This window comes from Pelodiscus sinensis, chromosome 4 (assembly GCF_052426305.1).
Source record: "Pelodiscus sinensis isolate ZL-2025 chromosome 4, ASM5242630v1, whole genome shotgun sequence".
Lineage (NCBI taxonomy): Eukaryota > Metazoa > Chordata > Testudines > Trionychidae > Pelodiscus > Pelodiscus sinensis.
This window is the reverse complement of record NC_143055.1, coordinates 75748775-75776723: the sequence shown is the minus strand read 5'-3', so window position 1 is coordinate 75776723 and position 27949 is coordinate 75748775. Positions and strand designations below refer to the sequence as shown.

Here is a 27949-nt window from a genome sequence, read left to right as displayed (position 1 = left end):
ATAACTTAATTCCCTGTGCACTAAATGATGCAGAGGTCAGTGAGGAAAAATACTATGTGATCACATAGTTAAAGACTGTATCAGAATGCAGAAGCACAACAGCCCAGAACTAAGGTGGCATAAGCAACCATGAATCTGTCATTTCCTAACTTTTATGGTTTTCACTTTGCAACTTAAATAACCTTCATTTATCACAGGGGTTTTGTAAGTAATTTCTTGGTGTTTTTTCCCCCAAGAAAAGAGCTTATAATCTATTTTAGACAAGTGTAATAACCCTCTATCATGTATCATTAGCAGGGTAGAGCTCTGAATCTTCAATGTTATACTAGAGATTTCTACTACTTGAGCTATAGGACTAAACCACAATAACTGGAAAAATCTATTAGTCAAAAAGGGGAGAGGGGTTGCTGGTATCCTGTGTTGGGCTCAGAAGTTGGTATGGTAGGGAGGGGAACTGTTGCTTTATGTGGTGCATCTGGTGGGGGTGAGCTTATGAACCATTGGAGCAAAGTGTTAGGCAGCTGTCTGAAGGGGCTTCACTTGCTACACTCTAGTTCTCTCTTCCCCCTCCCCATTCTAATGTGTCTGGTGACTTCTCCAGTAGATCCAAGTGTTGCTAGTTCAAGCTGCTTGGGAATTCTCAGCAAAACACTTTTCCCTCTTCCCTTATCCAACCAAAATATATCCTATTTTAGCAACACAATCCAGAAAGGTTTCTCAGGTCCAGGATAGAAATTATGATTAGCACAGAAGCTGACACTATGACATAACCCGGTGTTTGGAACCTGAAATGTGTGAGATTCAGATTGAGGTCTCTGCTCAGTCTTGATTTTGAGTAGGCACTAGGAAGTGAGTTCTTGCAGGGTAGTGTTAGAAGTACACCCCTTTACACCAGCTAAGTATCCCAGCCAGCAGGATACAGAAACAGTTTCTCTGGTTGTATTAGGATTTAATTTTTAATTTTTTAATATTTTGTACAAAGTGGAACTTTCCTACAACAGGGATTGAGAGAGAGAGACTTGTATTTTATAGCTTTGTGTTTAGGACACTTAATCCTGGGAAGTGGAAGACCCACAGTCATAACCCTTCACTGAATCAAGTAGTAGTGCTTCACTCAGAGGTCCATTTGCAGGAAAAGTCCTGCTCTGTGATAATGTAAACTTTGAGAAATTTAGCTGCTCATATTTAAGAAGTTTCTACTGATCACGTGAAAACTAAAGTCAAAGTCTCACAACTTAACCAGAATTTGTGGAGATTATCACAGAGAAGACATCCCTCAGAATTTCAAGCCCCACTTCCAAAATATAGGGTTAGTACAGCTAAATAAAAGATGGCCAGAATTTTTGTTTTTAAGCCTAGTTTCAGGGAGTGTTATTTCCCATACTGACCAGGCAAGAGCTGAATTAGATTTAGAGGGACCAACAAGCCAATTAGATTGCAAAAGCAGGAAGGGGAGATTTAGGCTGTTTGGTAGAAGCTAATTAGAAGGAAGCTCACCTGTGAGAAAACAGGCCTTCTGTAAAACCAGGAGGTTGGAACTAGTGTGGAAAAAGCAGCAGGGAATAAGCCAACAGTCCCCTTTCCTGAGCTAAGGGAGAACAAACCTAGCAGAAGGCAGGGGTGAGAATAGGAATATTAGTAAAGAGGTAGATATTCGCTGTTTCTTACTGGGTCCTGGATTGAAACCTACAGAGAAGGATAGACCTGGGTTCCACAACCAATCTCTGCAGTGTGGTTTTGTTACAGGCAGGGAACAAGAAGACTGCCAGAGTTGCTGCTAGAGTGATTGTGTAAGGGCAGCAGGCTTGAAGGTTGCCTGATACTGCTTGTGGATAGGAACTTTGAAGACTACTGGGCTGAGTGCATGAAGAGGCTGCACCAGCTCCTGAAACAAAAAAGGGACAGAAGACTGAGGGAATGAGCAAGAGAGAGTTGGAGTTCACCTACAGGAAAGGGTGTGTTTCTTATACAACTAATCCTCAGAACTGCCAGCAGAAGATGTTGCCTAGTGGTAAGTAGAAAACCCCATCACAATGGAAAAAACAATCTATTTTTCCCTAGTCTCATTTTTGGAAATAACTGAATCACTTTAGCTAAAATGAATTACCCTGAGCAGACACTTTGTGTGAAAAGTATAGCCTAAAGACTTAAAAAGCTGCTTTACCAGAGCTTAATAAGAAGCCTGAGGTAATATTAGTGTTGGTAGTCCCACCTTTAGCTAATTTTATATAAACGTCTGATTCAGAGATTCAGTTAAGAGCTGATAGGAAGCTGAGTGTGAATCTACCTTCAAATCTGAAATTTCTCAGGGCTTTGTGGCTCATATTAAAAACATTGTTTCAGCTCATAATTGATTATGGAAGCAGATAAGAGCTAGGGTGCTCCAAACAGATTAAAACTTCCCCTTTCTTACACTATTTACAGTGTTTATGCTTGCTCATTATAGGCCTGTGCCAGTGCTCACTGAAATCAGTGGGAGTGTATTCATTCAATTTATTGGACTGGGAATCATTTGTTGGTCAATTGCTTAATATAACCCCTTTGTTTGGCAAAAAGGCTTTCTAGCATGCTGTGAGTTTGATCTTGTGACAGATCGTTTGGTTCAGCTTGATCATGTATGTGGACAACTTGTTGTTTTCATTATTACTGGTTCATTGCATTTACAAAGTTAATATAGGATGCTCTCAGGATTTAAGCAAAAGCACATGTAACAAAATACTTTTTACTGGGTAAGCAGAGCATTATATTATATTATATTATACTCATAGCTATGAATATAATACAAGACAGATTTGTCTTGCCAACCAGTCATTCTTAAAAGGGAAACCCACAAACGAAAAAACTGGTGGTTGGTGTATTAAGGAAAGTAACAAGAGGAGTAATTGGAGAATTTGCTTGGATACTGAGGTGAAACCGTAATTGTCTAACAACTAGCAAAAAAGCGAGCTCAATGAACTGATAATTCTGCAGGCATTTTCACCACTGTACTCAAATGTGTTTTGTTATGGGGAGATGAGTGTTAAAGTGGCCATGTAGCTGTGTGTTGGTTCCCCTCTCCATCCTCCCCCCTGGGGGACCTCATGCTTTATATGGTGGTGAGACTCAAATACATTCTGAATATTTTTCTATGTGACTTACAGTTTTGAGTAAAAAAATTCTTCTTTTTTTTTTTTTTGTTTTGTTTTGTTAAGAATGAGAAATTCTCACCATCATTGTGCATTAGACTCGCACCAGGGTGGGGCAGAGGAAGATTATATGATGCTGCTTTGTTGCAAACAAGTGTACTAATAATGCTTTCATTGCTATCTCAACGTGGGTACTTTATTCCTGGCAGTGTCATAACTTGCCCCTTCTATATGACAGTTGCCTGAAAACTAAATGTATCCCCCCTTTAGTCCATTTGGTCAAATCAATTTCTTCCAGTTGTGTTATTTCCAACCTCCCCTGATTGCTATCAACTGGCAGTTTCTGATGTTGTTGTAGTGAAAATGAGGTTGTTGTAGTGAAAATGACCTACGTTTCTGTATTATCTGAAATATGATTATGATGTGGCTGTGGTTAATTTTTCAATTACAAATAATCAAAGTGGTCTTATTTCCTGGACATAGTGCATTGACCTGTGCAATCAGTTGTCAGGAATATGTCAGTGCCTAGCTCAATGTGCTATTTTTAATTTTCTTTCTTGCATGGAAATATTTAGTAAGCTTATTGAATAACATTTGCACATAGTTTTAGCATACTATTAATGCATAGTATTTAACATTTGCTGTAAGTATGCCTGGCAATTTACATGGAGAATAATAATGTCTCTTCCCAGAGCTGATTTTTGTTTTAGAAGCCACATGGGGGGAAAAAATCATTTATTAACGAACCATGGGATCAATACAACAGAAAATATCTTCAGATTTCACTGCTGCCCAAGCTTCATATGACTATTTGCTTGCACAGGACAAAACAGTTCCAGAGGATGCTGATTCTGCATGAACCTGGTGTGTCCTGAAGACAATTTGGTCCACCATAGAAGCCAATGAAAATATGCTACTCTTAGGTGAGAGAGGGATATCTGCCTATAAGTGAGTCTCATATTCGAATGGACTGTAGGTAATGCGCCTCCCTCCCCTTCCTCAAAACTGGGAGCAAACAGAAGGAAAGAACAGTGCATGCCAATTGTGAGAAGTATCCCAATACCCAGGAGTTGACAAGCAAATAAAGCCCCAAACCTAACACACACGTACCATTTTGTTGGGGATTGGATGTGTGGTTGTGTGCGCATTCTTTTTTTAATAAAGAACTAGATAGTGAAAAGGTACAAAGATAAATGTCTTACAGCTTGTATGTTTGCAAATACCATATATTTCAGTGGATTTCTAATGGATTTGTGTAATAATGCAATCTTACAACTTGTTCAGTCTTCAAGACTAGACTTTGTTGTTTTTAAGTAAAAGAAACAATATCCCTTTCAAAGCAGAACACCTAAAGTATTAGAGGACGGAGAGCTCTCATTTCTGTTGGAGAGCAGTAGCGATAAGACTTCTATGCCCAAAGATAGAAAGGAGTGTAAAGTGAAGGCAGCCATCCTTCAATACCCCCCAGGTGATTTGCTCTTGGGTGGAGCAAATGCCTGCCTCTGATTAATCTGGAGAGTGAAGCATGGGAAATTTGATCCTGAGACTACCTAGTGGCCAGTGGAGTGATAGAGCAAATTAAGAAAGTCTTATAGTGTCCTCCTCTATCCTCCATCCCTTCTCTTGATGTACTCTACCCTTGCTCTGCCTTTTAATAAGATTGGACATTTAGTGCCAGGAATTGAGGGATCCAGGTGGAAAATAAACTTTATGTATGTGTTGTGTTCAGGAGCTGCTGCAGGAGGAAAAGCACTAATATATAATAAAACATATCATGATGCACATGTGTTTACAGAGTAACTGTTCTGTCACTGCAAGCATTCTTTTTCTGTAGTTTTATTTCTCTTTTAACCTAACTGGTGGTGTCAATTCTGGGTTTTGAGCAGAATAATTGATTCTGCACATGTACACAGGGAGAGAAGGGTGTAAGATGCCTTCTCTAGGTCCCTACAAAGGCCAAGGATTACAGAACAAATTCCATGGGGTTGCTACTCTTTCTGTTGAGCAGGTGGGTGGAAAGTGTGTGGGCAGGGTTACAGCATGAGAAGTAGCTGCTACTCCTCTGCATTATTTTCCAGTAGAGGATTAATTTTTCTTGGAGAGAACTGAAAGGCAGGGAGGACATGGTGACTCAGACATAATTCCCTCCCTGTTTCACTCCTGGAGTTGTGAAGCTGATGAGCCCCTTGTTAAAGATTAAGAAAGGTCTAATTCTAGCCCTTTACTTATAAGAACTTAAGGGCAGGGAACACAAATTCATTTGTAACTGCAGAATATATAACTCACTTCCGAATAATAAAAGGTAAATATTACTTGCATGCTGTAATTTACTTAGGACATTGCAGCTGAAAGGTAACTTGATTTTTGAAAACAGTTTTATCAGAAAACTTTACTGCACGCTGCATTCTCAGATGATGTAATTATGGCTTACAGACGTGTTAAATATGAAAATCCTTACATTCTCTAATAAGCACTGGGAACAGATATAAATCCTGTTCAAATTGCCATTAACAAGCATAAGTAACATTTCCATTACAAAACCTAAGCTTTATTTTATCCCACAACTCTACCAACCTCCATGATATCTGAATACGTTCTATATATCCTTGAATTTCCACTTGTTTCCCAGTGCACCTCTTCACTCATCAAATGGCTTTAGAAATTCTTTTCATGAAAGGAGGCAAATGAACACTTGAGTGCCTCAGCTAGAGGTGACGAGCTCCTGGGGAATTCCAGAATTTATTTAATACTTTTATTGCATCTATGAAGAGATGTAAGTTCAATTTTCCAAATTCATAGTAGCATCTTCTTTGGAAAGTGATGTTTAAGGCACTTGGCATTACATAGATCACATAACATTAAGTTTTATAAATGGTAACGATTTTGGGGAACTGGTGAAGTTACCTTCTACAATACTTTGACAGGTGAATATTTCCATTCTGTCATGGACTCCCATTAAGGGATAATGGGAGAGATCATTGGACTGAATCTTCTGGCCTGACCTTGGTGTGCCTGACTTAGATCATCTGGGAATTTGATCTTAGACTACCTAATGGCCAATGGAGTGCTAGAGCAAATTAAGAAAGCCTTATGTTCTCCTCCTCCTTATGTTCTCCATCCTTTCTCTTGATATACTCTGCCCTTTCTCTACCTATTAATATGATTGGACATTTAGTGCCAGGAATTGAGGAAGCCAGGTGGAAAGTAACCTTTATGTATGTGCTGTGTTCAGGAGCCACAGAAGGCTGCAGGAGGAAAAGATAGAGATGTATTAGTGATTCCTTCCTTATTTTCATCCCTATGAACCTCCTTCATTGCAATGAAAACTCTTTATGAACTACCAGAGGATAATTGGGTGGAGAAGGCAGGGTCACAATAGTGCATCCCCAGATCTTACTGCCCTAAGTGCCTGCTCTGCACTTTGAAATCCCTTTTGTTCAGGGCCCGCTAGGGAGTAAAGAAAGGGTCTGAATCCCCAGCTTTCTTGATCTTCTACCTACCCTTTCTCAAATGCTTTAGGAGGCTCGTGGCTTCCATTCTCCATGAACCTTAATGCTTTCACCAATATAACTTCTGATGCTGTAGTTAAGATCTATTCCATTGGTCTGTCATTAATCGGGAAAATAACTAGGACTTTTCTCTGTACCATATTTCAAACTTTTGTAGCCCAGTCTTTCCACGGAGCATATAACACCCACATTATTATCATGTTATTAAAAACTCCTGGCAATACTTTCATGTCATAGGATGCTCAGGAATTCAAAGCTTCAATTAAGGCTTTCATGGATGCATGATGACCATTTACTTGTTGCAGCATTGAATTCCAAGGCCATAGCTTTCCCTCTAAAGCATTTTGGCAATTAACCGTTTCCATACAAAAAAATGATATGGAAGGCTAGTTTTCCAAAGCAATCCATGTCTATACTGTTTATTCATGTCTCACATTTGTCAGGGGAATGTGAAAGATTGATCTGAACACTCAGCTCCCCCCCCCCCCACCCAAAATAGAAGTTTAGGTCATAAAACCAAAACAAGTTCTTAAAATTTGAGAGATTGACCTTTTGAACAAGAAATAGGCCTGTCAACTACAGAATTATTTTCAACTAGGTGATCGTCATAAAATATCTTTGAGCTATCAGCAAATCCTGTTGCAGAAACCTAGTATCGGTTTCTTGATCATGAACAAGCTTGATCATGGCTTTAGTCAAGATGTCTTTTCCTCTTTCTCTAATTTAATATTTAAAAGATGGAAAACCCCTGAATGCTGTCTCATACTTTGCCTTCTTGCTTTAAAATAATCCCACCCCTTTTTTAACTCTTTCCCTCCCTCCATCCCCATATGTTTTACTTAACTCTGATTTACTTCTTATTTCTTATTAGTCTTCCTACAAAACAAGCTAAATTGACTTTTCCCTTCATGCCCAGTTCTTAAAACCTTTGTTTTTAATGAGTACAATTAAAATCTTGCAAAAATGAGGTACAATGCCCGTAACTGCATCTAAATTTAGTCTATATACATTCACTGTAATGAATACAGGTGAAAAAGGAGTAAATAGGAGCACATTTGTTCCCATTAAAACTTCTAGAAAAGTAAAAGAACATCTGTCTGTGACATCTCAGTAATGATTGATTGAAATTCAGTCAGTCCTTACAGATTTGACATGACTCTTCATCTCCGCAGTTGTTAGCTGCTTCACTGAGCAGCTAACAAAACTTATAAAATCCAAATGATCCAGCGCATAGTTTAATGACTTCCCTTCTCCAAGCTAGCAGGATTTCCTCCCCCCCCCTTCCTTTTCCATGACTCTAGTTCAGCAAAGCACGTACACATATGGTTCCTATGAGCTTCAGACAGTTTGAAATAGCTAGTGATAGAAAGCAGTTTCATTCTTTTGCTCTTCTGTATTTAATATGGAAATGAATAGGTAAATAGGCTGAGTCAAACTTTTTTATGCCATATGATGGATTAACACTTTTTGGGTGTTTTATTCTATTTCTGAAAAAGAAGGTTTATTTTTTATTTTCAAGGAAGACAATATTCAGATACATCTTTGAAATCCCATTTGGTCTCCTCTTTACTAAACCACAATCGGCACCTAATCTGGATAATCTTACATACGCATTTTCCTTCGAGATCTGGAAAATTTTGGATTCAAATGGCATTGCAGGATGTAAGTTACATTATGTATGTGATCCATAAAGGAAAGGATTAATAAGCTGGTAGTTACTTCATTTAAAAACATGAGGTCATAGACTTAGAGGAAGGTTTAGTGTGCGAGCAATTTTAGGCAGAAACTAGGCAAAAAATTCTTTATAGAAAGAATGCTTGGGATAAGCACCGTGCTGCTAATTCAACAATGTAAGCACAGTTCCTTTGTTTAAAAATGAGCCTGTTGCCTCTCCCCCTCCATCCCCCCTCCGGGGAAAAAATATGGAAATGGAAGATGCAGCTATTAGAGCAGGAGATGTATAGTTGGTAGCTGGCAGTGCTCTGGCCCCTTTATATTCTATACAAGAGCTAAAGAGGCTCAAGAGCTAAAGAGGCACTGCAAGAGGTAGAACATAAGACCATGTGTAATAGAGGCAGAGCTGCAGTGTTTCCAGGCAGTGGTACAGGCAGTCCCCGGGTTACGTACAAGATAGGGACTGTAGGTTTGTTCTTAAGTTGAATCTGTATGTAAGTCGGAACTGGCGTCAGCTGCTGCTGAAACTGATCAGTTTCAACCGCGGCTGAATCTGGATGCCAGTTCTGACTTGCATACAGATTCAACTTAAGAAACCCAGGCGTCCCCAAGTCAGCTGCTGCTGAAACTGATCAGCGGCTGATTCCAGGAAGCCTAGGGCAGAGCAACTTTGCCTCGGGCTTCCTGTAGTCAGCCGCTGGTCAGTTTCAGCAGCGGCTGACTTGGGGACACCTGGGGCAGAGCAGCTGGGGTGCTGCTCAGTTGCTCCAGTAGCGCGGCTCCTCGGTGCTACTGGAGCAACCCAGCAGCACCCCAGCTGCTCTGTTCCAGGCGTCCTGATTCAGCCGCTGCTGAAACTGACCAGCAGCGGCTGAATCAGGACGCCTGGGGCAGAGCAGCTGGGGTGCTGCCGGGTTGGTCTGCTGGGGGGGGGGGGCACTAGCTGCCCCCCCCCCCAGCAGACCAGGGAGACGGGGGTGTGCGGGACCGCCCAAGTCCTCCACGGCTTTGCTCAGTCTCCCTGGTCTGCTGACCTGGGAGACGTGGAGCAAAGCCGCAGAGCACGCGGGCAGCGGGACAGTCCAGGCGCGCCGCGGCTGTCCCACTGCTGGCGTGCTCCGCGGCTTTGCTCCCCGTCTCCCTGGTCTGACCAGCAGACGGAGAGCAGCTCTTCTTGCCCTGGAGGACGGGGGCGGCGGACCGCGGCGCATCTGGGCGTCCTGCAGCTCCCGTCCTCTGGGGCGAGAAAAGCCCTGTTCGTAACTGCGGATCCGACCTAAGTCGGATCCGCGTAACTCGGGGACTGCCTGTATATCCTGTATGGGAGCCCAGGAAGGATGCCATAATTTAGACACCACCTGCCCCAGAGCTATTTTAAACATAATAGAAGAACTTACTGGACTATTGTGGGGAGAATCCTAGACATGGTTAACATTCACACTGTAATCTAATTTCACATCCAGAAGACTTGCGTTTTCTGTTATCAAATTGCTTTATTTCCAGTTCTTGTGTTTAACAAAAGGAACACATTGTTTTGTTGATGTAGCTGTTACAAAAAAAAAAATACATCCTGCTTCTTCAGCAGCTTTACACACATAACAAGAAGCAGCTTTCATTTGTTCTAGCAGAAAATATTGCATTCCAATAGTCCAGTATGTGCCTCTGGCTACAACTTTGAGATAGGTGGAAGAATATTTTTATTTCCTGTAACTATCTTTCAGTTTTGAAGGGAGGGAATTAAGCCTGTGGAAATTTTTTTATTGTAAATCCCAGCCTTAAGTGTGTGGGGTATGGGTGTTATTTTTTCTTAATTTTTTTTTCTCAAACACATCTAACTTCTGATATAAGGATGCAAAAACTGAAAAATGTATTATCTGTAGGAGTTTGCATGATAACTGATGACTTTTCTATTTTGCTTCACTTTCTCAAATCAATTTGGCTAAATTTTCTAACTTTAACTTCAAAAGTACAGTTACCATCAGTCATGAGTGATTTACAGTCATTGGAGTTTTTCTGAACTAAAACTGTTCCGAGATTAACATTGAACTACTACTATTGAACACTTTAAGTCTCTTAACAAATATGTAAAAATAAAAACATGGAAATTAGGAATCCATAAATACTGAACTATTCAAATTTTCTATGGCTAATTGGGAAATATTGCAGTTCAGTAATTAGCAATGGACCTCTTTATTTTTCACCTGTCATTACAAAGTCAACAGGTACCTTAAATATTAACAGGCAATAAGAGAGAACTTTCGAATAATCTGGAACCATCAATTTATGCAATAGCAACCTCTATTCATGTCTGATCTTATTAATATTATCCTCTGTGTCTTCCTTGGTTTTTTTTTCCTGGTTGGAATAATATGTACCTTGTGCCAGTTAAATTATAAATCTTCTGCAGTAGGGATCATGACTTTATACTTACTGGAACCTCTGAGCAAAACTGAAACAGATATTTGCATTTATCTATGATGGCATTTAGGAGTACTAGAACAGGACACATTTGTACTACATGGTGTATAGAGAACAAATAGACAGTCTCAGATTCACAGATCATACAATATAAGCTAAATAATAACTGCTAAGGCATTGCTTTGTGCTAGCTCTCAAAATGCTGACTTCTAATGATTAGGTAAGGCTGCTTTTTTTTTTTTTTTTTTAAATGGATTTAGTGGAATTTCAGTGCTGATAACTCTAAATTCATGTCAGCCTAAACACTGCAAACATTTTAAAAAAACTTGCTTACTCCCTAATATGGCAATTCATTAATGTTTTAATTTACAGTGTAAAAATATGCAGGAGCTTGCACTCCAGTACCTGACAGTTTACTAAAATGTGTTGCAACGAGCTTTTCTGGGAACAAAAAGATTATCCCAGAATACATTACATTTAAAGCTGCTAAGAAATCTCTATCCCTAAATTCAAACATTTGCAGTAGATACAAACTTCCAGTGATGCTTGGCTTAATGCAAAGTAATCACATGAATTCTTTGTGTTTGTTTTTCAAAATGCTAGCAGGTCTGATTGGGATTTAAATATTTAGAATATAAATTAATTTTTTATGGTTACCATGGGGAAACAGGCAATAGCAACCTTACAGTAAGAACAATTTTAAAAGGAACGCGACATTTAGTACATAAGTAGCAGCATATGTTTTTGTCTCCTTTCTTCAGATACAGATACCACCAAATGTTGGCTCCATTCCTACAAAATGCTGTGCTCCCTCAGCTCTCCCCTTTAAGTTCTGTTGTAAATCTAGAAATATTCCATTAATTTATTACTGTAGTGGAGTTGCCCCTTATTTTCATTGGTACAACAGATCAGAATTTGACCAACTTTAACTAAAATGGGGAGTGCTCGGTACTTTGAAGGATTAGGTCCTTAATTTTCAGCATTTTAGAAATGATAGCTAATCTCTATAAGGGAAATGAGCACAAATGTATACAGTCTGTTTCTCAGGATGTTGGCTGAATCCATCTTTTTTTTTTTTTTTTTTCCTGCTCTTGCCATACCGTGCCTCTTCAGATAAAAAGGGCTTGTGAATTCTGAGCCTAAATCAGAAATCATGGAAATATACTCCTGCATAGCTCACTCAGAGTGAGAGAGTGCTGTTGGGAAGGAATGACTCTCAAAGCTCTCTAATGAAGACCGCCGTCAGGGCTGGCTTTAGGCCAACTCACCTGATTCCCCTGAATTGGGCCCCGCGTCTAAAAGGGCCCCGCGCACTAAAGCATGAGGACACTGCGCCCTAATCCAGAAGTGATCTGGTGTGCCGGGAGCACTGCAGAAGGGGGTGTTGGCCCCAGAGGAGCATGGTGACTTCTGTGTGCCGCAGGAGGGGTGAGTTGAGAGCAGGGATTTCCCTGCGCTGTGGGAGGGGGGGGTTGGCCCTTGAGTTTGCTGGGAAGGTGGGGATTTAAAGGGGCTGTGACTTTTTTGTGTGTACTTGCTTCTCTCTCCTCCCCCCCCCCCCCACCACAATCCTGGCTGCCGGGGCCCCATTGAAAAGGTTCCAATTGGGCCCCACACTTCCTAAAGCTGGCCCTGACAGCCGTGCCCAAAAAGTAAAGTGTATTCTCTCTGCACAGCTAATAAGCTGAATCATAGCTCCAAATATTCTCTGTCCTTCTCTATTCACTTTGGGACATCACCAGGGAGTAAGTTAGGACAGGGGATGCAGCTTTGTGTGATGCTAATGCAGTCCATGTCGGGCCAGAAAGAGGAGAAGGAATCACCACTTGCTCACCATTCCAGACCCTCTTATGGCTAGCCAATCATTAGGGACATTGTGTACATACATATATAATTAAAAGATGTTATTAAATGCAGCTTGTTAAATTGCAGTAATATTATAGAATGCTTGCTTTGGTTTCAAAGTTAAAGATAAAAGCAACTTAAGTTAAAAGGAAGTTTTCCATTTCATTGGCTCCGTTAATTAAAAATGCATGGAGTTTATTTTGCACCCAAAGGCAATGTATTTGTATTGTTACTTTTTCCATTATAAGAGTTGCATTTCTTGATAAAGTTCATTGGGACTCTAGGTAGAACTTTTTTTTTTTAATTAAATATTATGGACCAGTTCTTCAGCGCTAGGTGTAGTGCTCTGTGAAGTGGGGCACAAAGTGATCTTTGATACATAAGGCAGCATTGTGTCCTAACCAATAAAGTACAAGATGGGGTATTAGTTCGTATTGGCTACAAACCACAAAATCACACTAGGAAACAGGTTCATAAAGAGCCGGTCATAATGTACACACATACAAAAGTGCTGCGTGATCATGGGGGACTTTGATTTGAGTGGCATACTGGAGGTCTCGTGCTGCCAGCACTGAAACATCCTTAGGATTTCTAAATATGTTAGATGACAATTCCCTGATTCAGAAAGTATTGTGTACAATATAAGGTAATTCTATATTATAACTCATCTTGACATATAAAAACTACACAAATAAAAATTATTGGTAGCTTAGGTACAAGTGACCATGACTTGATTACATTTTAAATGTGCAGGCAACATAAAATCTAGATCAGTGAGATAAATACATGTGTATAATCTCTCTGTGCTTTAAAAGGACTAGTTTCAGAAAGCTGAAAACAATTGGGCCAAGTCATGGGGGAGGAAGATTTTAGTGGCAGAAAACTCCAAAAGCCCTAATCCTACAATTAAGGAAGATGGCTATGTTAGTTTAAAAAAAATCTGGTTTAGAGGGAGAATGATGGTATTAACTGGGGTTTTGACAATGGTATTTCGAGATAAGGAAATAGAAAGGAAGATCAGTATGGATGGGATTGAACTAGAGAATGTAGTGAAGTTCACGTATTTGGGGAGCAACATGATGTATAATCTAGACTGTAAGAAGGGAATAGTGAAGGTGATAAGATCTGGAAACGTAAAGTGATTAGCTTAGGAATGAATGTTGAACGCTGAGCATTTTGAAAATGTGTATATGTAGCAGCATGTTGTACGGACGTGAGACATAGGTGATAACAAAAGATTTGAAGAGAAGGATATTGGCATTTGAAGGCGTTATAGAAAGATCCTGCGAATGGGATGGATGCAGAAGGTCACCAACGAGGAATTAAATAGGAAGATACAGCAGAAAGAGAACCTACTGCAGAAGGTTACACAATGGAAGTCACAGCTATTCGGGCGTATCTGCAGAATGAATGACGAGCTAAAAGTTAAGACACTGGTATTTGGCATAATGGATGGTCTGAATAGGAGCGGCAGACCCCACAGAGAATGGGTAGATGATACAGTAGACTGGTGCAGAGCTAGTCTACAGAAACTAAACCATTCCACAGTGAACAGGGAAAGATGAAAGGAAATAGTGAGGGAGGCATCAGACACGAAGGAGGTCGAGTCCATGGTTGCTACTGCTGAAAGATCTTGGCAACTCTATTCTCTGCAAGGTGATGGCAGGAAATGAATACAGCCAGCAGATGGCTGAGGCAAAAGCAAGTGTTTTCACTCAGTTTCTACTTTACTCTCTAGAAGTTACATGCATTTGCAACAAGTTGTTAAAGCACACCAAATTATCGCCAGCTTCCTATTTACCCAGGTTCCTGAGGGGGTCTCAAGTGAGTAACTGAAGATGTTCAGTGGCCAGCCTTCTGTCTGTAGGGGAACCTGAAAAGTACTTATATATAGTGAACTCTGATTTCTTTGTTTTATTTACACACACACACATGCACAATTTATTAGTGTTATATCAAAAAATAAAACCCAAACTTCTGCTCAACAAAGTGGAGTTTTTCAATCAGTTAACTATTGATGTATGAAAGATGTCTGGTTAACTGTTGCCAAACTTTCCATCTTGCAAAAACTTGAAGTCCTGGAGGGCACAGGGTCATGTTTCTTTCTCAGGATCATTTACTGCTCCCCTCCCCTCGGGCTTATTAGTTTTGCTAGGATTTCAGAAAGTAATTTCTAATTGTTTTCCGCAATAACTATAACAACTGGTATACTTATAACAAGCTATAGGCAATGGTCTAGGCTTGTTACCAGATTAACCTAGTTTTATGAAAAATGCATCTTGTCAAACTAACTAGTAATCTCACCTTTCCCCAAAAAGATCAAGTTTGGTTCATAAGATAATAGTGCTGATATTGTATACATAGACTCCTGTCAGGCATTTGAGATGGTACTAGATATTAAAAAATATACTAATGGGTCTCAATGAAGTTGTAAATGGAAATAATCAAACAAGTGTGTTTTAGTGGGGTTCCACAGGGATTAGTTATTTTTCCCTAAGACATTGAACAATTCTTTTTATTAATAACCCAGGAAAAAATATAAAACCATCACTGGTAGTAAAAGAGCCTAAAATTGGGAAGTAGTAAGTAATGAAGAGGACAGATCACTGAAAGAGATTGATCTGAATCTCTTGATAAGCTGAGTGCAAGCAAACACTTCCAATGATTAAATATAAATGTATATGTCTAGGAATAAAGTGCAGGCCATAATTACATGGAGCGGGCTTCTATCCTGATAATCTGTGATTCCAAAAAAGTTGGGAGTTGGTGAATAATAGTTGAAAATGAGTTCCTAGTATAATGTGGCCAAAAGGGCTAATGTGATACTTGGATGTATAAATGAGGGAAATCTTAAATAGAAGTGGACAGGTTTATTTTCTGAATATATTTGGCTAGTGTGACCACTGCTAGACACCAGTGTCTAGTTCTGGTGTCAACAATTCAAGGAGGATGTTAAATCGGAGAGGGTTCAGAGAAGAGCCACAAGAATTATGAGACTTTGAAAAAAAATACCTCATAATGATGGACACAAACTAAATAGACTGGTCTCCTTAATAAAGAGAAAGTTAAGGGTTGATTTGATTAGTCTGTAACCTCCTACATAGGGGACACACATTCAATGGACTCCTCAATATGTGGAGAAGGGTATAATATGAACCAATGGGTAGAAGTTGGACTAGAAATAAGGGCAAACATTTTAACAGTGAGATTGACTCCTTGGTAAATTATCTCCAATGGTTAGACTAGATCACAAAAGGATCTCTTCTGTTTAGAATCTGTAAAACCTGTTCTTTGTGCTCCTACATTGCTGAGTCTGCTTGGCAGAGAACTGCCAAACTCCCAGAGATTGCAGTAGTCTGTGCCACCTGCCAAAAGCCACAATGAATGTAGCAGGTGTTTCTGATGGCTTAAAGATGCAGAACAGGCACCACAGTTCTTAAAACTTGTAGCACACTAATTATAGAATGAAATTTTACACATTTTCCTGTCTGGTTATTTACTAATAACAATTAGTAAATTGTTTATACTTGTAATGCCTGGTCATCCAAGAGAACAACATTTGTTCATTTCCATTTATTTAAAGAACACTGAACTATGCTGTTCCCCATGCTCTAACAGGTATATGGACTTCTGATGTGAGATTGATGATTACTTAGTTGCATTTGTCAGAGATGAATAGAGTCCTGACCTAAATGTGAGTGAAAATTCACTTTCTAGAAATATTGTCTTTATTTTTTTTTTTCAGTTTACAATATTGTACACTAGTTTCTGGCAGCAGAGTAAGGTGAAGAATCTAGCCAATTTGACTGGGATGAATAATCTCAAACTTCTCAAGGGTTTATCCAACAGCAGCTAAATATTGCATGAAAACATTTGACATTGAGATATGAAGTGCTAGTTATAGCAGATACTAATTTGAATTAATTATGTTTATACTCCAGTGGGCACAGACATTAATCAATAGGTTTTGACCAGTCATCTGGTCACTTTTTTTGAGTACATAAAATGGTTACCATCTAATCTGACTAATTAAGATCAAAGATTGAAGGATATCTGTTGAATGAATGTTTCTCTAAATCACTTATTTAACATTCAGCTGAAACAATGAGTAGCACTTTATCAGCTATGAATGAATTAGAGAAATATATTGTTACCTAGGGAAATAGTAGGGATGTAAATGCCAGTCACCAATGGGGGAAAAGTGCTACCAAATATATTGGTGTTCTCTGATGTAAATACAGTAGGACCCTGATTAATCAAATCACCCTATGCCCACTTCTTGCAGTCTTTATATTCCTGTATATCATTGTTGGAACTTCCACACTTTGGAAACTAGGCCAAGTTTTACTAAATTGACACAGCATATAGCAGTCTGACAGCAACAAAACACTTATTTATTTTCCAGATCTTTCTCTCACACCCTCCAAAACTATTTGAAAATAATTTCAATCAAGTAGTTGTTTACTTTTGCTAAAAGCCTGATTTGTGTCCTTATGGGTATTAGTAACTTTGAGGATAAATAGTATAAAATATAAATCAAAACACTTGGTATTTCTCTGATAAAACAATTCATCTTGATAGACTGGTCTATGATTGTAGAAACATGAACTTCATAGCAATTTATAGACTATTTCTAACTGCAACTACCTTGACACATTTCAAGTAACTTAATTATCTGTATTTTTGTTCAGTTTTAACTGAACAATTAGCTACACTAAAGTAGATGCACCCACGCTAAATATGAGTTTGATTTGAAGTCTGCTGGGGAAAGGGCTGGATTTTAGAGAAGCAATGACATAACTTTTGTGGAGAATAGAAAACCAAAGTTTAAGGAGTATTTTGTTTAATTACAACTTTATTGCTAAAAGCTTAAATTAACGATTTCTTAGATCCCCTTTTAATACTTTGGGTGTCAAATGGTTAATGCCACTTCTTTGGAACTGAGCTGCTGTGTGAGAAATCTGTTGCAATGGTTTATGATAATTGTCACTGAACTTCTCATGTCATGGAACTACATTAAAAGAATGTTAAGGTTGCAAAGTCAAGCACTCAAGAGTTGAGATTCCAGAATTAGTTACTTGTACTACTTAATTCAGCACTTTTGTGCTTATGCATTATGACAGTCTTTCATTGCATAACAGTGTATTTTCCTAGGCCCCTGCCTAAGTGAGTAAATGGGTTGTTCAATATTTCCTTTTGTCATCATTAGATCTGTTGCCCCAACCCTATTTAATGGAAAGCATCCAAATCCTATACAGAACAGAGAATTATTCACTTTCTCCTTGTTGTCTTATGGTGCTCTCATCATAGTATCTGAGCTTTTAACAGACATTAGTGAATTTTATCTTCACAACACCCCAGCGACCTTGAGCGGCCTTATCTTCGTTGTGCAGATAGAAGTTGTGTTGGGGTGAGGTCACAAATGACCCCTAGGGGGTGCCTCCTGGGGTGCTGACATGACCACTGCCACTCACCTTCCTGCTTTCTGGGGCTCCTCACTGCCCGGTCGTGCTGGGCCAGCTCCGCTGGTCTCCCTTAGCCAAGTCCCCGAGCTGAGGCCCCTGCCCCCACCGAGAAGCAGTACAGACACTAAACCACTTCAGGTTCAAGGAGAGTGCAGTTTAGGGCCCAGCCTCCTGAGAAAGCACTCCACAGATTGGGCTGCTGGAGGAGGGAGATGTGGAGCAGGAGTGTGGCGGGGCGATCCCCTTAGAGATGCTGAGCCAGGATAAGGGAAGAGAAGAGACCCACCACCGGGTCCTCTCCTAGTCCCCGTGGGAGAAGACCTTCGGCTCCCCAGCCTGCCTGTGGATTCAGCCACATTGGGCTCAAATCTGCTCCCATGAGATGGCACTGGGCTGGGAAATGTTTTACCTGTGCCCTGGGAGGGGAGATTCCCTGGGGCAGGAGTGCAGGAGAGTCAGGGGGAGGGTTAAAATACCCTGGGCAGATCAGAAAGTAGGCTTTTGCAAGAGGGGGAAAAAGGCTACTGCCTTGCAGTTGCCCCCACCCAAGAAAAATTGTTGCTCTTTTCCCTGCCCTGATGGACAGTGTCCATCTCTCCAGTGCACAGATACATACGCTCCTAGGCAGCCATCCAGGCCTGCTTAATGTGTCCCAGTGAGAAGGTCTTGCTCTGAAACCATATGGCTAGAAACACTGGATACTGTCTGGTGTATGAGATGAATTGGCAAGGCCCCTCAACCTGGACTCTCTAAGGCAGCCTACCCGAGCCAGCTGGAGAACACCCTGGGCCTCTCTTATGGTGGGTCTCAGTGGCCCCAGTAGAGGGGATTACTCATGGAAGCCACAGAACCCACCAGTAGCCCTCTGGGATCACCCCTAAGTGTGTGTGTGTGGGGGGGGGGCAGGACTCCAGAGAGGGGCAGGGGTCATCAGGGAGAAGGAAGGAAAATGGGACAGGGGCAATGAGGGAAGGGGGAGGCACCAGGAAGATGCAGGGGTAAGAGAAGGTGCAGGTGCCAGGAGTTTCTGGGGATGAAGCAGAAGGGCAGACAACTGCAGGGGAGGTACCAGCACCAGAGGAGAGAGGCAGGGAAGAGGTGTAGAGAGAGGTGTGAGGAGAGGAGGAGAGTTAGCTCACATAATCAGAGTTGGGGTACTGGAGGAGTGGGCACAGGGGGAGAGAAGGGCTGGTGGAGTGGGGCAGGTCTCAGGAAGGCTGAGGGCAGTGAGAAGGGCAGGAATCAGGATAGCAGAGGTGGGTGAGAGGTTGGGGGCAGCAGGTACCAGGGGAGCTGATGGAGCAAGGGGAGGAGACACGGCAGCAGAGGGAAAAGGTAGAGGTTTATAAGATATTTATTAAAAACTTAGATGCCACAGTGGCACATCCAAACAAGCCATATGTACTCAGTACTGGTGCACAACACAATTCATTCTGTTCATTGGAGGAAACTCTTAGAAGGAACACTTCCCCCAGCCTCTCCGCACCTGAGTTAATGTTATAAACATTGGGTTAATGCAATTGCAGGATAGTTGCTTGGGGGGGGGGGGGTTTGTTGGGGGCCAAACTAATCCCTATTCAATAGGGATTAGTTTGGTCCCCACCAAACCCCCCTCCTGCAAGGAGGATGGTGGGAAAAGTCCTTAGAGGGGAGGGTCACATGACACCTTTTACTTCTGGTCATGTGTTCATCTTACCCCAAGAGTGTTACCTCCAGAGGTGTGGCTAATGGGGGTCAGGGGTGTGGCTAATGGGGGTGAAAGAGTACATTTAAAAAAAAATTTTTAGGTGCACACCCTAACAAAATGTGCTGTGCATGCCTATGATGTGATTACATAACTAAAGATTATGTAACAAACATTTGTCAACTGAATTATTGGTTCAACTCTTGGATGTAAGGTTCTGAAGACAATTAAATGAAAAAAAAATTACATGAGATGCAAGCTGTTAAACTGTAAGCATATCTGGATATATAAGCCTCCTTCCTGCAAGTTAAAAGAATGAAGCTTTTATAAAATAACATGAAGAGGCTAGGATAGTCCAAGTTAATATAAAAAAATAAAAACAAACCACCATCAAAGAAGCATTTTTGTTCAAGTACAGTGATTTAAAATTCAAGGTACCCATTTGCTCCAATTCATTACTATCCTGTTTCTGATTTCATAGCACATGAAGTGGTGTTAAAACAGCTATTATGATTTCTGCTGGAAAAACATATCATTATTTTGTGTGAAAGTCTAACATCATCACTTATATACTTATTTATATTCAGGTAACTTGATTCTGCAGCATAGACTAGAGCTAGCTGAATATCACCAAAAAGAGTCAAATACATTATTTTAAATAACACTGATTCAATCAAATTTTCTGACAAATGGTATTTGAACAGATTCAACCAGTTCTGTAAACGGTGGAAAAAGTACTTGTTGAAAGAAATTATTTAATGAAAAAATTACAAAAATGAATGTGTAACGTAGTCCATATGTAGTATTTAACAAGCTCTATTGTAGATATCCTTTTCTTTCCTGCATTCTGTAAGAAATAATTTCCTAGAAAATCCCAGAAAATAACCCTTATGGCAATTCCAGTTGAATTTATTTCAATGGATCCTTTTAGACAGGTAAGAAATGGAAACAGATGATGGATGATTTTCTAGTTCTTGGGGCTACTAGTCTTCCAGTTGAAATTTCCACTCCATCACGGGTAGGATAAATGTCAAATATATTTTTCTACTGACAAACAAATAATCATGACTCCATAAAAATACAAGTTTTGGACCCAGTGAAAAATTAACTACAGGTTCTACAGAGTCCCTGTTATGACAGGAAAAGGAACTTTTAGCTGCATCCATTGTAGTATATCTATGACATGCAGACTCCTTAGTGTCTTTAACCAGACTGTTTCTGCTAAGGGCATTAAGATCTGCAGAGCTTATAGAATTGGAAGAGATTCTGAAGTAGATGAGGCCTGGATATGATGGGGGAGGGGTTGGTAACACAGAATTTATTCACAGGCCAGTAGGGAATTCTGGTAATAGCAAATCCAAAGGCAAATAAAATATTTTTATTCAGTATTTGTATATGAACAAGTATTGATATATTTTACAGTATTTAATAGACCTTTGGCAACATTTTCAAGCTCCTTTAGATATTTTAATTTTGCAGTAGCCTGACCAACTGTTGTGGTGGTCAAAAATTGTCAACCAAGCCTATTCTGTGAATAATTTGATTTTTTTTTTTTTTTTTAAAGAAAATATTTGTCAAATTCTTGACCAGGTCTAATGAATGATTTCCAAAATACGTAATGCTTGAGGTACACTATAGGAAAGCAGTCATTATTTGAGAGAGCTCTTAAGCACATGCCTGACTTCAAGTATGTACTCACTTTCCATTTACTTCTGAGGGATGTAAGCATGTACTTCAAGGCTGTCCTGGTTCATCACTTAGAACTAGCTCAAGTATTTATGTATAAGCCTTATCTGAAATGTCAAATTCTACATTTTTTGACAAAATTGTTCTTAAGATACATGTGTCTGTCTTTAAATCATAGTATTTGGGTGCTCTACAAGAAAGTTTTAATGCAAGCATTTCTCCTGCTATCTTCATCATGGCAAGATGAGTGGCAGAGCCACAAGTCTTGAAAGGGCTAATTAGGCCAAGCATTTGAACACCATTTAATGTGAAGTCATATTTAGTAATAAATCATTACTTATATTTGAGCACTTTATTTTTAGCACATTAACACCACCCTTCATTTATACCATTTCAGAAATTCAAGAATTGCCCTACCAGCAGAATGACATTTTTGAAGTGTATTCAGGTCAACCTTTCTGAAGTGGCATGCTGAGATTTAACTTCACTTCCAATTATGGGTCAGTAATAGTCCTACTTACATTTTAGCAGCGTCATTAATAATTAAATAAAGACGCTTTGCCTTCCCTTGCTGAGTTCTCTGATCTCAGACTCATAATTTGATACTTTAAGCAAAACACAAGCCTCTACCTCCAGTGTTGCTCTGCCAGTGACGATGGTAGAAGAACGGCAACCTGGCTGCCCTGGCACAGCAGCTCCCTGGCACAACACTGTCACAAGGCAGCCCCAGAAACTGCCCCATGGCCTGCGCCAGCAGCAGCTACCACGTGGCCCTAATCCAGCTCCAGCCCTTCCTCACGGTTGAAGTTGGGGCCATGGCTGTGTAGTAACTTCCCAGCTGTCCTGGATGGTGGCCCCAGACATCTGATGAGCAACTGCCATGCATCCCTGGCCCTGGGAATTCAGACAGCTAAGTATGTGTCAGTCCCAGAGGACCTGACTGAAACCTAGGCTACATACTCACACAGGGGCATGACATTCCAGACCCTTCTGTGACATTCATGGACCCTTCAATTAGAGAGAAGTATCTGACAGTCAGTGTGGCTGAGTATTATTTTGTTGATTGCATAATCTGGTTCACCTATGTCATGCCTCAGAGTCCTGTTTCCCTTTGCTGCTATTAAGGTGATGCAATGGGGCACAAATGCACCACCCCGTAAACTGAGATTTTTAGTATAATGCAATCTAGCCCGTAGTGGCGCTTTGCAATTCAACAAAAAAAGTGGCAATTCAACAAAAAAAGTCAATGGCTTTGCTACAGAAATTACTTTAGTGTAATATGTGGAGACTGTCCTTAAATAAATGTACCATGATCAATGGTAGGACACTGGTTGTTTGGAAATGCAGATATGGCACCCATATTTTCATGGGGAAAAAAGAAATCGGGAGGTGGTGGGTCATATTTCTTTCATTTTAAGGACTTTCAAACATGAAGGGAAGAGACTTATATTGCAGTGGAGTGGTATTTATTTGTGTAAAAAAAAAAAATAAAGTTGAGGTCAGTGGGGAGAAAAAAATTGAACTAGAGAGGAGGGGAGCTTCCATAGAATCATAGAACTGGAGGGCACCTAAAGAGGTCATCACTGCTAGTCTCCTACAGTCCTGGCAGAACCAAGCACTATCTAGATCATACCTGACAGGTGACTGTCTAACCTAGGCTTAAAAATCTTGAATGACAAAGATTCACAATCTATTCTAGTGATTTTAATTACCCTGACAGTTATGAAGTTTTTCCTAATGTCCAACCTAAATCTTCCTTGCTGTAATTGAAGCCCCAGAGCTTCTTGTCAGAAGTTGAGGAGACTAATTATATTAACCCCTTTTTTTAGGTACTCGAAAGAAATAGTTCAGAAGTCAAGCTATAATTCTGCAACAGAAAAACCATAGATCTGCCCAGAGGACCCAGATCAAAATGCATTTCCTTGTCTCATTAGCCTCACAATGTTGGAGTATTGCTCTCGTTTTGTATAGATTTTTTTTTTTGTATTTTTCATGGTGTTAGAGTAATAGTCATTTAGTATCTTGGGGAAAATTTCTCATGACACCTATCACATGCCCTGATATGTTAACCTATGTGGCACAATCAGTCCAGAGGGCTGCTACAGAGTGGGAGAAAAGCAGTCCAAAAAGGGTAAAAGGCCTGCTAAATAGATGTGGTGGCTGGCAGGACAATTAGAGGCAGCTGGTAGAGAACTGACCAGGCAGATTGGGGACAGCTGACCCCACTTCTGGCTTGCTGGAGGCCTTTAAAAGCTTCCCAAGTTGGAAAGTGAAGGGGAGAGTGAGAGAATGGAGGAGAAGCAGAGAATGTCAGGAAACCATACAACTTTAAAACAGAAACAGCAGGGAAAGGAGTCCCAAAAGGAGTAGCTGAACTCCCTACCCCCAGAAACCAGCTGCAAGCACTGGCTCCTGGGGAAAGAGGCAGAGGCTGACCCCAGCAGTGGTCTGAGTAAGAGGGGCCCTTTTCACACCTGTAGATCTGTGACACACCTGACTGGAGATCCTCTTGGAGAGAGTCTGTTTAAGCTAAGAAGGTGTTGGAGGGGACAATGCTGGTAACCGGGTAGGGAGCTGTACTTCATCTTTCAAGTGAAGACTTTGCAGCAATAGATGAAGGATCTTAAAAGGATGCTAAACCCACAGCAGTGAATAGCCCCAGTTTAGACTTTCAAGGCTTCAAAGTGAATTTTGATAGGTGCCTTTTCCTCACAGCTGTTTGTGTCCAAGAAGGGATGCTTGCCCAGAGCTTGACCATTACCTCGGTATAAGTAAATATAAAAATATTTTCAAGAATCCTTGGAGTGTCAAACTAAAATATCCTGTAATATTTAATTAAAAGAAAGTACTCAAGGTAGCTGGGCTGAACATTTTTTGAATGAATGCAATTAGTTTGTAGAAAGATATGAGCTTCCCTGAAGATTAAAATGTAAACTTTTACAGAGAAAATCAGCAATACACAAAAAGGCATGGGGATCTTTCAGCTTTCTGACAGCCATTCTGTGCAATGATTCCACAAGATGCTATTTTAAAGTATTTTTCCTCTTCTCTCATTTTCATGAACATCTGCTTGTATAAGCACATGACAAGTTCCAGTTCTGAGACTAAAGTTTCCCTAACAAAGTAATTGAGCTAAGTCACTACTGGAAAAAAAATCTGTCCTCTTGAGATCTTGGAGGCACCAATAAGTTTCATTCATTCACATAACAAGCAGCAAGTTTGGTTCATCTGTAAGATAAAAGCTAATGGGCCAAAGAGAGACTTCTACCATGATTTGAGTGGAAAGAAAATTGCAGCATATTAGAACCAACTGCCTTAGAACATGGACTGAATATAAAGATTCAAACTAGATAGCCTGGCATTTTTAATCCTGTGGCTAGCAAGTGGGCATGGAAGGAGTGGAGAGAAGAAGAATGTTGGGAATCCTTAAATTGTTGATGGTGGACTCTGTCTACGTGGTATAAGCTCAAATTCACAAAATGTCGTCCCAGGTATGTCTACACTACAGTGGGTTTGTTTTGGTTTTTTTTTACAGAAAAATTGATGTTTTTCTGAGAGAACTTCAATTACGTCCTCACTGCAACTGCATTCTTCTAAAAGAAAATCTAAAGAATAAATGGGATTTCCAATGTTGGTAATTCTCATTCTACGAGGAAGAAGCCTTTTTCTGAAAGCTCTTTCAGAAAAAGGCGTGTAAGGACAGGGAAGAGGGAGTTCTTTTGAAAGAAGAAGAAAGAGGAAAAAGCACAAGTATGCTGGTGGCCACTCTCTCCGTAGTAATCACAGCTGAAATGTGAGAGCATCCATTCAGTGTGGATGCTATCTTTCAAAAAAGCAGATCTTTTTTTGATGCACTTTTGTAGTGTGGATGCTCTTTCAGAAGAAAAATTTCTGGAAGCTCTCTTTTGGAAAAGCTTCTTCTGAAAGAAGCCTGAAGTCTAGACATAGCCCCAGGTGCATACGTGGAATCACTGGGAGGCATTCACTTCTTGAACACCCTCTGTTGCCTATTCTGTTTGGGGTGGAGTGGCCTCACTGGGTGACTGAGATGCTAAAGAGCACTCAAGGATAAAACCACTGAGGAGAAACTAAAAATTCCTTGCATTGGTCTTCCTGGATGAGGATGTGAGGGAGGTTACCAAACCTAAGCCATTCTTTTTAGGTGACAAATCTGAGGAAGTGTCTCAGACTGAAATGTTAGGGAAGGTTTTGGAACAAATCAATAAATTGAACAGTAATAAGTAACTGGAACCAAATAGTATGTAAGACACATTGATGAAATTATTTTCATTTCCAATGTTTTACATTCATTTTGGTAGCATAATTTGTATGATGTGTGGTTTTTAAGCTAATTTTTTCATTGTCAGTTTAGTAAGATTAGATTTGTTTAGCTCTGTGAAAAGCTTTTGTTTTTAAAATCATGATACTGCTCTGTGCATGAACGAGGTATGTGTGAAATGTGAATAAATAAGGAAAAGTGCCAGTAAATTACAGAAGAGGGAGTGAGGAAACCAGACAAGTGTCATCACCCTGAGACCGTGATGGACAGAGTGCAGATTGATGATCTTGTAGTGCAAAAGTCATCTGCTCTAAATCAATAAGATAAGGAGAGGGGGATAGTTGTTGAAACAACATGCTGCTGATGAAAGAGAAATGTGAAAACAACCAGTGTGATAACCCAAGCTGGACACAGCAAAATCCATAGGCTTACTTGAAGATTTCTTAGTTTAAGAGATGAGTGAGAACTGAGGGGCGTAGAGTCCATCCAGAAACAGAGCATTGGATTGTGATTGACAGTCTGGTTCATGTTCAGTCTGGGTGGCCACTAAACTAACTCAAACAATGATAAAGGTCTGGTAATTACAATACCAGTTGGCAGGATCTGTGTGTGGTGTGAGTGCATACACATACTGATATCTATGCTATACTTTAAATAAACATAGCATATTACCTTGTCTGCATGTGCTTTTTAGAAGCATACCAGGTATTGACCCCACATTTCTGAAAACTCAAATGTGATTTTGCAAATTTCAAAAACTCGTTGGTAATCTATCCTTTAAATCCGCTTTTGTACCAAATGACTGGAAGATATCTAATGTGATACCAATTTTTAAAATGAGCTCCAGAAGTGATTATACCAATTGCTGGCTAGTAAGTCTGATCTTTTGTACTGGGCAAACTGGTTGAAATTTAAAGTAAGAATAGAATTTTCAGAAACACAGATGAATGTGATAAGGGAAGAGTCAACTTGATTTTTTTGTAAAGGGAAATTGTGCCTCACTAATCTATTAGAATTCTTTTGAGTGTTGTTCCCTTCCCTTTTGGCATGGGAATCCCATGGATGTAGTGTGTTTAGATTTTCAGAAAGCCTTTGTCTAGGTTCCTCTCCAAAGGCTTTTAAACAAAGCAAGCTGTCATGGGATAACAGTCCATGAGAGGATCTTCCCTCTTATCTAGCTAAGGCTACATCTAGACTGCAAGCCTCTTTTGAAAGAGGCTTTTTTGAAAGATACTTTTGAAAAAGCCTCTTTCAAAAAAGAGCGTCCAGATGGCAAGCAGTACTTTTCAAAGAGAGCACACAGGCAGTCTGGATGCTCTCTTTCGAAAAAGCCCTGTTTGCATTCAAGAATGCCTTTTTTCGAAAGAGCACTTTCGAAAAAGGCATTCTTCCTTGTGAAATGAGGAGTACTGCTGTTGAAAGAGAAGCCGCGTTCTTTCGATTTAATTTCGAAAGAACACAGCTGTAGTCTAGACATAGATGAAGTTTTTTCGAAAAAAGGCTACTTTTTTTCCGAAAAAACCCTGCAGTCTAGACACAGCTTAAAATAGGAAACAAAGGGTAGGCATAAATGCTCAGATCACAGAATAGAGAGAGGTAAATAGTGGTGTCTTATGGAGGTCTGGACTGGGACTATTTACTCATTTTCCCAAATCATTTATGAAAAATGTTGAACAGTGAGGTAACAATTTGCAGCTAGTACAAAGGGATCTCATAAAGCTGGATGACTGGGCAACAAAATGACAGATGAAATTCAACATTGATAAATGCAAAGTAATGCACAGTAAAATTATGTGGTCTAAATTTAGCTTTTACCACTCAGTGATCTTGGAGTCACGATGGATAGTTATCTGAAGACATTCACTTAATGTGCAGTGACATTCATAAAATGCTGGTAATCATTAAGAAAGGGATGGATAATAAGACAGAATGTATTGTGTGTGTGTGTGTGTGTGTGTGTGTGTCTCTCTCTCTCAATCAAGATATACCGACCATAAAGTCGTGAGTATAGTGCACACTTCCCCCCGTTTTTTTAACATCAAAGTCGGAGTGTGCATTATCCATAGGAGGCTTTTTAAAAAAAGTTTTAAACTCACCCTCGGCAGGCACGAGCTGGGCGGGGGGTAGCAGGCGCGAGCTTGGTGCACCGGCAGCTGAGCGGGGGAGGCTCCCCTGGCAGGGGCAAGCTCAGCATGCCGGCAGCTGAGTGGGGGAGGCTCCCCTGGCAGGCACAAGCTTAGCGCTCTGGCAACTGGATCGGGGAG

General features: G+C 40.2%; 1 long non-coding RNA gene across 1 annotated transcript; it reads left to right on the top strand.

Moving 5' to 3' along the window:
* Positions 1-1530: 1530 nt before the first annotated feature.
* On the top strand, positions 1531-4907 carry LOC142829439 (uncharacterized). Its single transcript, XR_012903851.2, has 2 exons — positions 1531-2011; positions 3949-4907. It is a non-coding gene; the product is annotated as an uncharacterized LOC142829439 (long non-coding RNA).
* Positions 4908-27949: the final 23042 nt, after the last annotated feature.